The sequence below is a fragment of the Budorcas taxicolor genome, chromosome 2 (genome assembly GCF_023091745.1).
Source record: "Budorcas taxicolor isolate Tak-1 chromosome 2, Takin1.1, whole genome shotgun sequence".
NCBI lineage: Eukaryota > Metazoa > Chordata > Mammalia > Artiodactyla > Bovidae > Budorcas > Budorcas taxicolor.
Genome location: NC_068911.1, coordinates 132,644,658 through 132,660,383, shown reverse-complemented (window position 1 = coordinate 132,660,383; position 15,726 = coordinate 132,644,658). Strand labels below are relative to the sequence as shown.

Below are 15,726 nucleotides of genomic sequence, written 5' to 3'. Positions count from 1 at the left end.
TTGAGCAGAGGGAAGCAGGGTGGAGAGAAAAGAAGCTGGAGACCTAACAGCTAACACTGAATTTATAGCCTGGGCCAGCATCTCCTAACAACCCTGTGAAGCAGCTGCTATTATTATCTCCACTTTAGAGATAAGAAAATCCGGGTCACAAGATCACATATCTAGGAAGTACAGAGCCAGGACTCAAAACCAGCATCCTGGCAGTAGGCTCTCAACTTTTAATTGCCTAAGAAGGGCAGAGAGGGATGACGATCAGCACTAAGGGGTTTCATCTTAGACTAGGTTAAAGGGAAGCCAGTGAATCATTCAACTGAGGAATGAAATACTCCCATATATCTTTTAAATGGATCATTGTGATACCAGTGTGGAAAATGGACTCAAAAGGAACAAAATAAAGATATTGATTTGGTGCTATTGCAATGGCCCAGTGGAGAGATTCTTGAGGCCAAACTAGGATATGAAAGGCAGAATGGGGAGAAAAGAGAGCTTTAAAAGATGTTCAGGAGATAAAACAAAGACAATTTAGTAATTGACTGGAAGGCACAGGGTGGGGAAGGGTCAAAAAGAGCTCTTGGATAGATGTGGGTGCTGTTGCCCAGGCTGAGAATAGAGAAAATTTGAAAGTGAAAGTGCAGTCGCTCAGTCATGTCCGACTCTTTGCGACCTCATGGACTGTAGCCTACCACACTCCTCCGTCCATGGGATTTTCCAGGCAAGAGTACTGGAGTGGGTTGCCATTTCCTTCTCCAGAGGATTTTCCCAACCCAGGGATCGAACCTGGGTCTCCCGCATTGTAGGCCGATGCTTTACCGTCTGAGCCACCAGGGAAGTCCCGAGAACAGAGAAAGTGGACTAAATTTGGGATATGTGAGCAACTCAGGATGGGACATTTTGACTTTGAGTTTCCTTTGAGAGATTGAAGTGGATATGTTGAGTATGTAGCAGAATGTCAGAAGAGGAGAAAGACTGGGCTGGCTCAGAGATTAATCATCTTTAGCACCTACAAATAGGAGGAGTCACTCATATGCAGTGAAAGCAGGCTGTACCCCTGGTCTGTCCTTCTGTCTGCATTCCTGCACAGCAGTTCTCTGAGTCTGCTGTTTTCTACTCCTTCCCACACCCTTCCCCTCATTTTCCTTTCTCACAAAGTAATAAAAGATAGAGAGGGGAAGTGACACTTTATCTGCTTCTTCAGATTCCTGCCCTTGTACTTCTTCATTCTTCCTCATCTTCCTGTTTTCCGTTTTCAACTAAGAGTAAGTTATCTACAATTCTTTCAGGCCACAGAACCAGTAGACACCTCTGACTATTCCACACCATAATCAACCACCCATGATATCCTAGGACTCTCCCCTAGAAAGATCTGCAGAGTGGGACCCCATGGTCAAGTCACTTTCTTCTCCTTCTCCCATTTACAAGCCCTTTTTACATGACATCATGTTCATCTTTCTAGAGAACAAAGCAGATCAAGCCATTCTTTGTATGAAGAAACTCAAGAGTTCTTAATAACATTCAAAATGCAGCCCAAGATTCTTAAAAGAAGGAGAGAAAGGACCTATATGTACTGAGAACCCATCATGTGACCAAATGCTTTGTGGACTGATTCTGTGTCCTAACAGAAACGAGACAGCATGCTCAAATTAGGTAAAGGAAGGAGAGTTTATCAGAGGTGTGGGTATAGGAAAGGAAACCACGAAAGAGTGTGGTAACTAGGAGAGAAGATCAGAAACCTAGGGGAATGTTTTAAAAATCTAGATATTTCCAGATATTTCCCCAATAAGTTACTATGATTTATAGTCCTCCCAATAATGTTGAAGAGTAACCATTTCCCCTTATTCCTGCCAGCATATAACGTTTTCAATCATTTTAATTTTTGTCTACCCAATGTGTCAGTGGGCAGGGGAGAGAAAGCTCATTGTTTAGATTGCATTTTCACGGAGGAACATCTCTCCGTGCTTATTGGCCGTATGTCTTTTATTAATGAGGAAACTGAAGTTTAAAAATTTACCCAATATCACACAACACATAAGTGGCAAAAATCCGATTCAAGAGTCAAACATAAATCCGTCTACTCTTCAGCCTCTTCTATTTCTACTTCACTATCTACCCTCTGTGGTGTGGCATTTAAGACTTTTCATAATCAGACTCTTTCTGTTCATAACGTTCCCTTTTTATTATCCCTCTCTCCTCAACTCACCTCTAATTATTGTAACGGATTCCTGAACACATCATACCCTTTGAGACATTGTTACTTTGCATGTTTTCTTCTCAGCATTCACTTAGTAAATTTTCATTCATCCTTCAAATCATGGATAAAGCCTTTCCACTTAGAATTATTGCCTGACTTTACTGAACTAGCTATGTGAGCACTCTGTGCATTTGTAGGATTCTGGTTCACATTGTATTTTATTGTAATTTCCTATTACTCATCTGCCTCTTTCCCTGGACCACACACTTTCTCCTCACACAATTTCCTTTGTCATCCACCTCTGTCGCCCTGTGCTTTGCCCATCACAGGGCTCAGAGTGGGTGTTTGATAAGTGATTGCTGGATGGATATTAAAGATAAGAAACTTTAAATTCCAAACAAAAATAAAACAAGGGGAAATATCAACTCTATAAAAACTGGTTGACCTCCTACCACAAAATACATGAAATATTATGTCGGCCAAAATCGGGAAGCAGCCTTCTGTGCTCCCTGTCCTTCAGGTTGCCTGCCAATCTCCTGCTCCTCCCTGCCCCTTTATCCTTCCATAAAGAGAATCCATAGGAAGGTAGAAGACCTTCTTACCAAAAATTATCCACTGAGAAAAGAAAGCTGGACTTTATCCTAAATCCCCTACAACTGAGTTTTTTTTTATCAGAGAATATCCAAGTTTTTCTTGCACACCTGAATTCAGGGAAATTCCTGTAACATTAGGTCTTATACTGCAGGCATTTCTCTCTCTTGCCAGCCTTAATTTGTTCCTAGGTTTAGAGGTTTAAAATAAAAGAAACTGAGTTTCGCCTCTTCTCAGGCTCATTTTCTGAGTCTTTTACGCAGACTACCTTGGATGAGCTACCTGTACGAGTAGCCTCTTGCTGCTTGGGTTCCCTTCTCACCCTCCCCTGCTCTGCTCTGGGTCACAGTGAGCCCGTATCCTCAGGTTCGGCAGTGACACAACATTGGTGGGAGATTGCAAGTCGAGAGAAAAGAAGCCAAAGGTGCCTTTCCCCTCCCCAGGTCCATCATGAACAGTTATAGAGTCCAAGGTAAAAGGTCAAGCGGAGGCCCCCATAACATTTGTCTATATACCTAAACATTTAAGAGTTACAAAGCAAGCCAACAAATTATTAAATAAAGCATACTCTGTCCTTCAATCTCACCAACTATGCTTGCCTATCAACTCTGAAGGCTAGATGAACTCCAGACGTCCCATGCCTGGACATGGAGACACAGGAAGAGTGGCCCTGATCCCCGTCCCCACCCTCACCCAGGCCCCTCTTGGGCATGGCCTCTGGCCTGCTGCTTGCTCCGTGTCACCATGATGCACACACACTTACTTCACTCAACTTCCCTCCAGCTGCACAAGATTCGTATCACCACCCCCATTTTACAGATGACTGAGGCACAGAGATGTTAAACACATTTGCATAGTCTTCCTGCAACAAATGGCGACTCTGGTGGGATTCTTCTTCGCTGAGACTGACATCCTGACCATTCGGGGTACTCAGGGGCCAGCCTGCCTGCCAATGGACCAGACCCAGCAGCTGCAACTGGGACCTTTTGTCCCTGGTCTCCTCCTGACGTGGACAGCTGGCCAGAGTGCCCCGACCAGTAAGGAACAAGAGACTTTATTGACCTCTCTCCCCTTCCCTCTCTCTTTCCTCTCCTTAGCCCTTCCTATCCTTCCCTGTTTTTCTAGTCCCCCAGTCCTGGACGCAGGAATCTGGTCGAAGGGCCCTAAGCCTAAGCTGAGGATTGGAGACTGATCACCTCCTCTTGGCAGAGAACTCGAATTCTGGTTCTGGTCTGGTCTGATTTCTGGTAGGGCCGAGTTCCAGTCCTCCCTTCTCTGGAGGCCCAGGGAAGAGTCCCATAATGCCTGGGTATCTGTAGGTGGCAGGAGACGTCTGTAAGTCCACCCCTTTCGCTCCCCCCACCCGCCACCTCCTCCCTCTTCTTTCAACCTGGCTTCCTTTACTCCCTTTAAATCTTTGATGTTAGTACTTGGAGCTGAAGTTCTGTGTCACTATAGGAGGTTTTCTGAGAGACTGTATTTCTGCCTGCAATGTGAGAGACCTGGGTTCAATCCCTGGGTTGGGAAGACCCCATGGAGAAGGAAATGGCAACCCACTCCAGTATTCTTGCCTGGAGAATCCCATGGAAAAAGGAGCTTGGTGGGCTATAGTCCACTGGTCCCAAAGAGTCGGACACGACTGAATGACTTCACTTTCACTTCACAGGCACATCAGAACCCAGGTTGAAGTCCAGCTTAATTTTAATCTTGACAACTATACCATTTATTCCCCAGAGCTGATATCATCATTGATTATTTATATTTTCCATTTATATTTCATTATTATGTCCCTGTCCAAAAGTCCAAACTCCATCTCCTTTACTCCAAATAGTTGTGCTTGGTTGCCCCAGGCCCTTGGCCTGCTAGAGAGCTCACTGGATGTGGGGGCCAGGGCAGGTGGGGGCCAGAGGCCTGCCTGGTCCCTGGGGTTAGGCTCAGGTCATCAGGACAAAGAGCCTAGCATGGTTTGAAGCAGGTACGCAGGTTTTGAGGCCATAGGTAAATTCTCTGTACCCCACCCACTCCTGCCTCCAGGGCCAGAGTGGAGAGCTCACCGCTGGAGGAGGCTGCAGTGGGCTCTAAAGTGCTCATGTGCAGATGCGTGTGTGGGCCCTTCTAGCTCTGGCCTGGGGGCTGTGCTGTCCCCTTCTCTTCTGCCTCAGCCAGTGACTGTCTCCTGCTAGGCTCTAGCTGGCATCACCTCATCCCCTGTTCCCTTCAGCCCAGGAGAGCCTCCACGCCTGCTCTTGTTAATCTCTGGATTTCCTAGATGTCTCTTGTTGGCTGAAAGCCCTCTTGCAGCTCCAGTGTAACCAATTCCTTGTATTAAAATCTTGTTTTTTAAGTGCTCAAAGAGGGACTTCCCTGGTGGTCCAGTGGTTAAGAATCTGCCTTGCAATGCAGAGGATGCAAGTTTGATCCCTGGTCGGGCAACTAAGATCCCATGTGCCTCGGAGAAACTAAGCCCACGTGCCTCAACTAGAGAGGCCCCATGTTGCAACCACTGAGCCTGGACATTTTAGAGCTAGTGAGCCACAACTACTGAAGCCTGTGCACTCTGGAGCCTGCGTGCCACAACTACAGAGCCCATGCACTGCAACGAAAGATTGTATGTGCTGCGACTAAGACCCAACACAGCCAAATAAATGCTTTTGAAAAAAATAAGTGCTAAGAAAGGTTTCTGTTTTGTTGACTGGACCCTAGCTGTTACAACAACAAGTAATTAAGGATTTTGCCTGTGGTCATTTGGAAAAGGGGTCAAATCCTGGTGTACCTCCTCCTTTGAACTAGCTTGAAAGGGCCTGTGACCCTGAAGGAAGTCTTTCCATTGAGGGAAGCCATAACTTTACATTGGCAGGGCTAACTTCCCGAAGACCTATCTTGGAAAAGACCCTGATGCTGGGAAAGATTGAGGGCAGGAGGAGAAGGGGACAACAGAGAGTAAGAGGGTTGGTTGGCATCATTGACTCAATGGACATGAGTTTGAGCAAATTCCAGGAGATAGGGAAAGACAGGGAAGCCTGGAGTGCTGCTGTCCATGGGGTCACAAAGAGTTGGACATGACTGGGCGACTGAACAACAAATCTCGGAAAAAGGGAATAAAGTTTCCTGCTGAAGTAGCCTATTGAAAAACTCAGTGGAAGAACCTTCCCATTGTTAACAGTTGCATGGCTCCCAGAGTTGACCTTGACAGCTATTTTCAGCGGAGTCGCTTCTATAGGAACACTATCCTTTCGCATAACTTTATGAAAACCAGACTTTGTACAGTGTTCTAAGTTTTGCTGCATCAAAAAGAAGTTTAAATATTTTCATTTAATGTGGAAATATTTTTAGATGATGAAGATGATTAAGTGTTGAAAATGTAGCGATCTGTTTGGCACAGAGAGAAAAGAAATATGAAGAATTTTTAATAAAAATCTGACCACAATGGTGTTGGAACACAATCTGTCTGAAATACAAGACAGATACTTTATCCCACAGGCTAAGCTGACTTTACTAATAGTTTTGGACAGTTACAGGTGTAATTTTAGCTACCAAAGGGAACACAAATTGTATAAGAATGCAATAGAAACAATGGGAAATGCAATTAAGTTTTTCAAAGAAAAACTGAATATAAAGTTAACAGAGCTAATACAAAGCATATTTTCATAGACTTTCACCAACAATGTATGTGAATTCAACTATTATGAAAATCAGATTTACTGGCTGGCCTTCTTATACAAAGAATATAGAATGTGAAGATTATTTTTTATTTTGTGAACTCTGGCTGTAAACATGAAATAAACCTTACACCTAATACAACTGTTTTTCATATGTTTGGTTTATAAAATTAAATCTTAAAAGAAATATCAAAAAAATCATAATGAATACATATCTAGAAAGAGATGGATGCTTATCGCCCTTCCTTCTATACAGTAAGTAAGGATCTCTTTCTCGCCTTTATTTTTTTTGTCTACATGGCTTTAATTTACCATTGTGAGATGCAGTGTGTTAGGGGGAAATATGTGGAAAGAAAGCTTTTATGTGTTTTTTTGATTAAAAAAAAATCAGTGCCACCAGTCCATGAGTGATCCTAAAATAACAAAGCAGTTATATGTGTGTGTGTGTGTGTGTGTGTGTGTGCGCGCGCATACTGAAAAGAAAACTTTCGGTAAGGAAACAGATTTAAGTTTCAAGTTTCCAAAGATCTATTTTAAATGACAGCAAGGAAAAAAATATTATAAAAGTGATGAAAAATATCCCAGCAGTATCCTTTCAGAAAGCCATTTAACTTCTGGTGGTTTAAGTTGTGCAATATAATTTCTACAGCCTTTGAAATATGCGGGCGCCCTCACTGCTATTTATGTTCCCAACACTCGGAATCAAATGCTCCATTAGGGCCCAGAGAAGACAGGAGTTTCCAGAAGAGTTTGGTAATTGCCCATTCATTACTCAGAAACAATGACAGGGAATCGGCGTCTTTTTCCCCTAAGTAACGCTGGCATGTGGTCTAAGTCAGGCACAGGAAGAGACAGGAAAGTGTCCACTCAGGAGGCTTCTGTAGACTGGTTAGTAATGCTGTGTGTGGACTTAAGGCTTCTCTGAGGGTCAAGCTGTTCTTCTCCTGAGTCAGAGGATGATGTCTCCTCCACACAAGGATGCTCTTACACAGGCAAGCTCAGGCCTGACTGTCCTGATAAGAAGGTTACCCCTACCTGAAGCAAGGAAGTAGACAATGACTCACCTGTCCGTTCTCCTGTTCTAGATTTTCCACAGGCAACATCCTCTGTAATGTGGACAATCTTATTTCCGGTCAGTGATGAAGTGCACTGCCCCAGGCGTAATTAATAATGTTGTTATCATCCCTCTGATGGTTGCTGTGGAATTTGCAGACCTCTGTCCTCCTAACGTCACCTTGCTGGTGCCCCTTTCCACTGTTAAATTCCAGTTGCGTGTGCTGGGCCCCATGGTGTGTGTGGGTACGAGTGTGCTCAGTCGCTTCATTAGCGTTCAACTCTTTGCAACCCCAAGGAAGGTAGCCCATCAGATTCTCCCATTCATGGGATTATCCAGGCAAAAATACTGGAGTGGGTTGCCATGCCCTCCCCCAGGGGATCTTCCCTATCCGGGGATCAAACCTCCATCTCCTGCATTGCAGGTAGATTCTTTACCATTGAGCCACTGGGGAGCTGGCATGTTCACACTAGTAACTGAAGCTCCCAATTCAGGGCATTATTGTTTTTGTAAATTTGGTCTGTTTTCCCATTTACTTTCTTGACTTCATCTCAGCATTACAGTAAGGCTATACTATTAGCTAAATAATGGACACTTTTTTCTTTAACGTGTGCCAGAAAGTTTCCGGGATACAAGGCTCAGACAGTAAAGAATCTGCTTGCAATGCAGGAGACCCAGGTTCGATGCCTGGGTTGAGAAGATCCCCTGGAGAAGGAAATGGCAACCCATTCCAGTATTCTTGCCTAGAGATTTTCATGGACAGAGGAGCCTGGTGGGCTAAAGTCCACGGGGTCGCAAAGAATCGGACACGACTGAGCAACTAATGCTCACTCACTCAGAAGGAGTTTACCTTATGTTTTCTTTTTCCCGGAATTTAGGATTTGGAATTTAGAAACTGATTCCTGGTCCCCACTCCTGGGCATATTCCTTTTCTCCTGGCTCTGCATCTCAAAGTAAGTTTATTTTCAAAGTGAAGGGGAGAGAAGGTGTTCTATGGGAGTTACACCTTCATCCAAATACTTCTAGGTTGTAGTGTTTTCCTTTGAAATAGACTATTAGTACTTAGAATAAGAGGAATGGATATTTAATTAGCGTGATTAGTTTAGAAATATAAACAGAACCAATTCCTCCGTTCTTTGAAAAGATCGTTTCCTAATGAGCTTCTTCTCTCACCTAGGGTTCCACATCAATGGGATAATTATGTACCACCCCCGCCCCCCCCCCCCAACCCCTCAGGAGAGTCTTTAGCATGTGGGCACAGAGGGTTGCTGGGGCTTTCCATCTTGGAGACACAGGATGCCCTTCACGTGCTTTCTGATAATCATTGTGCTGGAGAGGTAATCTCCTTTGACATCTTACCAAAGATAAGCTGTATCCTTGGCTACAGTCCAACAGTCCTATTGTTCTTTTTTGGTGAAAATCAGTGAAGACTGTTAAACATATGACCCCAGGCATCAGACAGTTTTGGAGTTTACATTGGCAACAACTGCATCTAAATATATATATATATATATATATATATACACACATACATATATACTGGTAGAATTTTACATAAATTATAATCTTATGCTCTCATCTGGGCTTTCCTGGTCACTCAGATGGTAAGGAATCTGCTTGAAATGCAGGAGACCCAGGTTCGATCCCTGGGTCAGAAAGATTGCCCCCGGAGGAAGGCATGGCAACCCACTCCAGTGTTCTTGCCTGGAGAATCCTATGGGCAGGGTAGCCTGGTGGGCTGCAGTCCATGGGATCACAAAGAGTTGGACATGACTGATCAACTAATACTCATACTCTCATCTACCCAAGTGAAGTACCATTTGAATTAACCCTGAAGACCAAATACAGGATAATGTCTAAAGATTAGACCAGAAAACAGAGTCATATAACAGCTCCACTGAGGAGAGCTCATGGTTGCATAGATTCATACTTAATGTAGGTCCAATAAGGGCTGACCATCATAAAACCTCCAGCTTGGGAACCAGGGTGAACTGCTATGAAGAGTCAGTCAGGCTGAAGGAGGTGAATCTGTTTAAAAAATTCTCTTCTGGTTGTTCATCCTTAATCTTGTGCTTTCACACAACTTTGAATTTTTCTGTGTTAAATAAGGAAAAGAAACATGCCTGTAATTGGATTTATTGCATATGAGTCTGCACACAATTAAGTGTCACTGTGAAATCGTGGATTGCTTCTTCACAGACCTTTGATAGATGACCCCTCACTATAACCTCTGCGGGTCCTAAGTCACTCTGCTGGCTTCATACAGCCCCTGCGTTCATGTGGCTCATTGGGAAATCCCACTGTTTTCCTGCCAAAGGGTTTGTTACCTAGGTTTAATTTCTGTTTGGAATGAAAAGTATAGTTAACTTGTTTCTGTGGGCTTTTTTAGAGCGATATGCAAAACCAAAGTTAGAGCAACGGAAAACAAACATTTAAGAAAGCACATAATTAAGGGGATGCGAACTCAAACTGGGGAGGCTGATTTCATAAAGGGGACTGGACTGTGTGTGTGGTCAGAAAGCAGGAAAAGTGTGCAGGACTCCTCTGCTTTGGGAGAGCAGCCTCCCTTAGAAGTGGAGTCCGGGGAGCCAGAAAGTTAAAACCGTACAAATTGATAAAAAGAAAGAAAGAAAGAAAGAAAAAAAAAAAGTCGACAACCTAAATGGATCTGATTAATAATCAAAGATGTAATTATTTCCCTGTTACAAAGTCTCTCGTTATCCACAGGCCTCATAAAAGTGACCAAAGAGCAGGAAGCAAAGAGCAAGTCATTCCTTAGGAACTTTACACTGAAGGGTTTACACCGAGTTTTTTTTTTTTCCTGAAGAGTGGAGAAGCATTGTTACAGAACCACGGGAGAGAGTGAGAAAACTGAACGTGTAGCGTGGTCCCTCTCCAACAGGAAGAGGCTGAGAAAATTTAATAAAACAAAATATACCCACTCCCCCAAACATCGAACCACACTGTTTTTCGGAGGAAAGAGAAAAAGAACGAGGATTCTTATCAAAACCAATATAGTGCTGCATTTGAGGGGTACAATGGGGAAAGTTACCGCTGTGCTATGGGTAGGTTTCTTTTCTCTCTTTCTAGGTGGCAAAGGCAGCAGTCATTTGAATGCCGTCGAACGGCTTTTCAGCTAACACAAAAGAGCAGACGGTTCCACTTATTTCTGAAATTAGATGCAATCATATCTGTGAATCACGCAGCAGCAAACCACCGTAATCTGCATTATAATACATTATCCGGCAAGCTCCCTAACTGCAGCCTACCGCGGCAACAGAAAACACTTTGCGGTGACCTGAACCGCGTCTGCCAAAAGCGCGGAGCCGCGTGAAGGCAGGAAGGCGACAGAAAAGAACCGCTTTCTGCTGCGAAAAAAGAGCAAATTATAACAGGAGTCAAGTCTCAGCTAATGCAAGACTAGCATCTTCTTGTTCACAGTTTGCATAATTAGATATCATGAATAGGGGTTTCTTTCTTTTTTTTTTATTGTTCTAAAAATACTCCCGCTTTGTTTAAATCAGCTATTTCCTTAACAGCATGACTTTGCTACCAGAATTAGTGAGGTAGTTAGGGGCAGAGGAAGAGAGAAGGTACTTTCAGTTAACATTTAGGGGGAAAAAAATCACTTTATGGACTATTTCCCCCTGCTGGCTCTTAGCAATTGTCAAAAGAGGCTTAGCTTTCCAACACCATATAACTGGAGAGGTCGTCCTCCCCCCTCAGCCCCCGGAATAAATGATGTGAATTAAGTCAGGAGTCTGAGGGTCAGAGGGACCCCAGGGTCCTAGTACTGCAGAAACCAACTCATAACTTCCCTAAAATAAGACATTCAGAGCCATTACCAACACCTTCGCAGATTAAAGTCCTTGATACAGTGAGGCCCAGGGTAGCAGTTCTTACACCCTAAATGATAACATCTCAAAGTTCAAATCCAGAGGAAAAAGATAAAGTACTTTTAGGCTTCACTTTAGGTTTGAACGATTCTCCATTTCCCCTATGGGATGGTGAGGGAGAGGGGGGACATACTGCTTGACTTTGTAATCTCCAGCTGCTTTTCCGTTTTCCTTCTCATTTACTCATAGTGTGCTGTAAAGAGCCTCTTTCTTTCAAGGGAAGAGGTGGACATCAGGCTCTTTCAAGAACTAGAAAGTCATTAAGATGTTTTTGTTTTTCCCGTTTGTTCCCCCTCTGCCTGTGAGCCTGAACACCTGCAGCTGAGGGGCTAGAGCGACACCTGTCCTGGGTCTATCTTTGCATTGTACACCAATGGGACCTCATGAAGAGGAGGCCATGGGGAAACTGTGCTCCGTATTCCAGGTCCCCAGAGGTCCAGGCACTGGCTGAGAGCTGGGGGGGTGGGGCGGGGGCAGGCAGACCCCTAGCAGCATTGTCACACTTCTCCCACTGGGGTCTTGGCCCTCAGTCAAGGCAGCCCCTAGTGGAGACATTCGGAATTTCTGTCTCTCAGTCCCCAGGACACGTCTGCAGGGGCACGTGGCAAAACACCCTAACAGGCATCTGAAGAGCAAGGCTCTGTTATCCTTGAATATGCCTTTCAACACACTTTTAACTATTGCTGTTTTTAATTTGCATTGATGATCCATAGGCTGCCGGTGACTAAGGCAAAGAAAATGGCACCAAAGCTTTTATTTCTGCATCCAGCAAAATGCATTTTCTTACAATTTTTGTGTTTATATAGAAGTTACTGGCAAGATCTTTCAGACCTGAACATCGTTCCTTTTTTGTAAGGGAAATAATAATAGCCTTATTGTACATTTATAATTGTAACAATGCCATGATAAATGATGTATTGTGGACTGTTTCTATTCCTGCTAGAAAAAGTTAGCCCTTAGGACCTCCCAGCTCTTGTTTCCACACTAGTGTAGCCTGAAAGCTCAGTGAAGTTATATGACTCTTCCTTTTTCCTTCTCAAAGCTATGGGGATCCTGCATCAGGTCTTCTGTGTATAGCTGATAGATAAATGTGTCAGGGGCTACTGTCATCCTCATAAGAAAATTATAAAGAGATTCTCCATAAACCCCATCTTCCTGACACTGCTGATTAGAAACTGACTTCTGTGATTCCATCTAAGCTCTGAATAAACTAACTTCTCAAATATTTGAGATAATGAGATTTTTAAGAATACTCTGAAACTTGAACTTCTTTTTACTTAATCTAAAATTATGCTTTTCATAGATCTGGTAATCTGAGCTTAGATAAATGGGTATTGACACCTTTCATGATTTAACTTTGATCAGCTTTCATCTTCCTAGAGAGAAATGTGCTACTTTACAGACTAATCTCAGCAAAGAAATCCCTTAAAATCCAGGATTTTTTTCCATATCCCTCTATGGATAAATTTACAGTAGGTTTTGCATTTCTTGAGATACAGTGACCAGAACTGCAATGGGGTACAGGTTTGGAAATAAGCCGTGTTGTGCAGAGTAACCTAATACCTGCTGACAGCTTCCAGTTCCTTCCAATGCTTGGTTCCTTGTCATCTAAGTAAGGTCGGCCTTGCTTCTAAGAAAAGACACTTAAAATACACAACAACCTTCGTATCTCTGCAGATGAAAAATTTGAATGCCTTTGTCTCATCTTAATTCAAACTCCATTGAAATAGACAATAATTAATCAGCACTATAATTTAATTAGTAACATGAGAGATAGAGAAAATCTAGCCATTGTGCATTATTTCAGGGATATTTGAAAATTTTACTTATTGAAATCAAAAGGGAGAATTTTCCAAACTGTTAGACTCCGTTGAAGCATGAATCCTGACATAGTTTAATTTCATTGTGTGCAGACTCTAGGATACATTTTGAGCCTTTTACAAAGTCCCCGGTGATCTCTGTTTTCTCACTCAGGGCCTGGCACATGTGGTGTTGATTTCTTGTGCCAGGAAAGGTGATAGCCATCCACATTGAAGGGTGGTGGTGCCTAGACTGGAATAGCTCTATACTCATGTGTTCAAGGGGGAAAAATGAAGTTCCATCAGACAGGCGCTGGTGTGGCACAAGCTCCTACTTCCACCTTCTCTTTTCTCCAAGGCTGCTGCCGGCTAACCTCGCATTTCTCAATGTTGATTATAAGTGAAGCTTTGACGAGAGGGCATTCTGGGTATCAGATAACCACATTATAATTCTACTGAAAAGTGTTCTTATTGTTTCTAAATTACTGGTTACAGTGAGCAGCCCTGGTGACTTGGGGGGAGGAGGCATTTGGAACAAACACATTAAGCCTTAAAGTTGGTCTCTGTTAAAGGGGGAGAGTAACAGATAGAGATCACCTATGCATTTCACTATGCAAAGTGGCTTCTGCTTTGGAAGAAGTAGGATCCATTAAGCTAATCAGTTGCAAATATTAAAGACCCTCTGGGGTACATGTCAGGAATAATCATGGACCTCAAACTGAGTTTTCCTCTCCTAGAGACAGACACACAGCATTCTTTTACCAAAGCCCCACAGGCCAGCAGAAACCATCCCTTATATTTTCTAGTTCATTTTTGTGCCTAAAGGTCAGTGTGTCCAGGGACTCTTCCTGACCCAAGGATTGAACCTGTATCTCCTGTGTCTCCTGCATTGGCAGGCAGATTCTTTATGACTAGAGCTACCTGGAAATCCACCTAAAGATCAGAGTATAGGAGTCAATATGGTCCAACTGCCAGAGGCTCCACTGTAGAATCTTGAGGGAATGATATAAATTCTAAAGTAAAGGTGAGAAAAGAACTCTGTCCCTTCAAATATTCACCATATCCATATTGTTTTCGAGAGAGAACTTAGCAAATTCAAGGCAACTAGAGCACTCAAGGACTACACTGAGATTCCTCTGTCTGATGGATATTTTGTATGTTCTATGCGTGCTGCCTAATAGCCTTGTATTTTGAATGACACTATATAATCAACGCTTTGCTTATTTTCTTCAATTTACTTGCTGATTCCAAGACCTTCTTAATTCTTCAGAATTCCTGAATTCTGTTTATTGATGTGTAGACAAAAATCACAAAGGCGAGTGATATCTCTTAGAAACAAGGGATGGTATCCAGATTACAGCAGGTTTTTGAATAATAATGGATTTAAGAAGCAAAACCGGAATGTTGTCCACTGTGGGCGCCATTCCCAGCAGGTCTGGCCCTGCCTCCTGTAGAAGACAAAAATGTCAGTTTCACGGCACTATTGTGGTCACTGTTGTAATAAGAGAGGATAATAGCTAGGTTTTCTTGGTTTCAAACAACTGATTTATGATGCAAAACTGCTGAATATTTCTGGTAAGGGAATGCATTGTTCTTTTTTCATTTCTTTCTGAAGCTGAGACTTTGAGTATTTGACCAGAAATACTAAGGCCCATCTTGCATTCTAGATGACAGCATTGCTGCTTCATTCACTCTGAAAAGATGGCTCTTTGGTCTCCATTCCCTTCACTTTATTCTTCTACTCCATTCTCCCATCCTACAGTAATCTGAGCAAGTCATAGAACTCATCTTTTTTGTCAGTTTGAGTATCATAGTTGAAGGCAGAGAGGGCTTTTTCTATTTGTTCTGAACACAAAGAACCCTTAATCAGCTGTTTTGAGTTGGTTGAATTTCTTTCATGTTTTAGAGATCAGAGCATTGAGAATTAATATATAAATATGCTTAAAGAACTAAGTAAGATTTGCACATGTTGGTAAGTGTTCGTTATGTCACATAACGTGTATATGTTGTGAGTGGGATGGAAGGAAACAAGGAAAAGTGTAGAATGTGGGGAAGAAGGGGAATGATACTGAGGAAGACAGAGGGGTGCTTGTGAGGAATGAATACATATAATGTGCAAAGAACTGAAGGGCAGAGATAGCATCATAAACCACAGCCAAACCTACCTGTTTTAGGTGCCCTTGCTAGACCTTAAGTAAGTAATTCAATCCACTTGTTTAAATAGGACTGTGTGACCTTTTTCTGCAAAGGTCTGATTGGACTAAGTGAAGATAGAGAGGTTGCCATGAGTCGGAATGACACAGTGTCTGGCACTAGAGATGACCTTCTGGTTGCCGACCTTCTACCAGCCAGTTGGATGAAGTCTCAGGTCTTTGGAGCTTTTGTTTCTTCTTCTAGAAAAATAAGATTATGGGCCTAAATAATGTCAAAAATCTCACTTAGCTCTAAAATCTTCTGTATTTCTTGGCTACCTTGAAGTGGCTGAACAAGCCAGAGGAACAGCCTCCTGGCACCTGAAATGAAGCAAGCTCATGTGTGT

At 42.9% G+C, this 15,726-nt stretch overlaps 1 non-coding gene across 1 annotated transcript; it reads right to left on the bottom strand.

Moving 5' to 3' along the window:
- Window positions 1-756: 756 nt before the first annotated feature.
- Window positions 757-828, bottom strand: TRNAC-ACA (transfer RNA cysteine (anticodon ACA)). The gene has a single exon. It is a non-coding gene; the product is annotated as a tRNA-Cys (tRNA).
- Window positions 829-15,726: the final 14,898 nt, after the last annotated feature.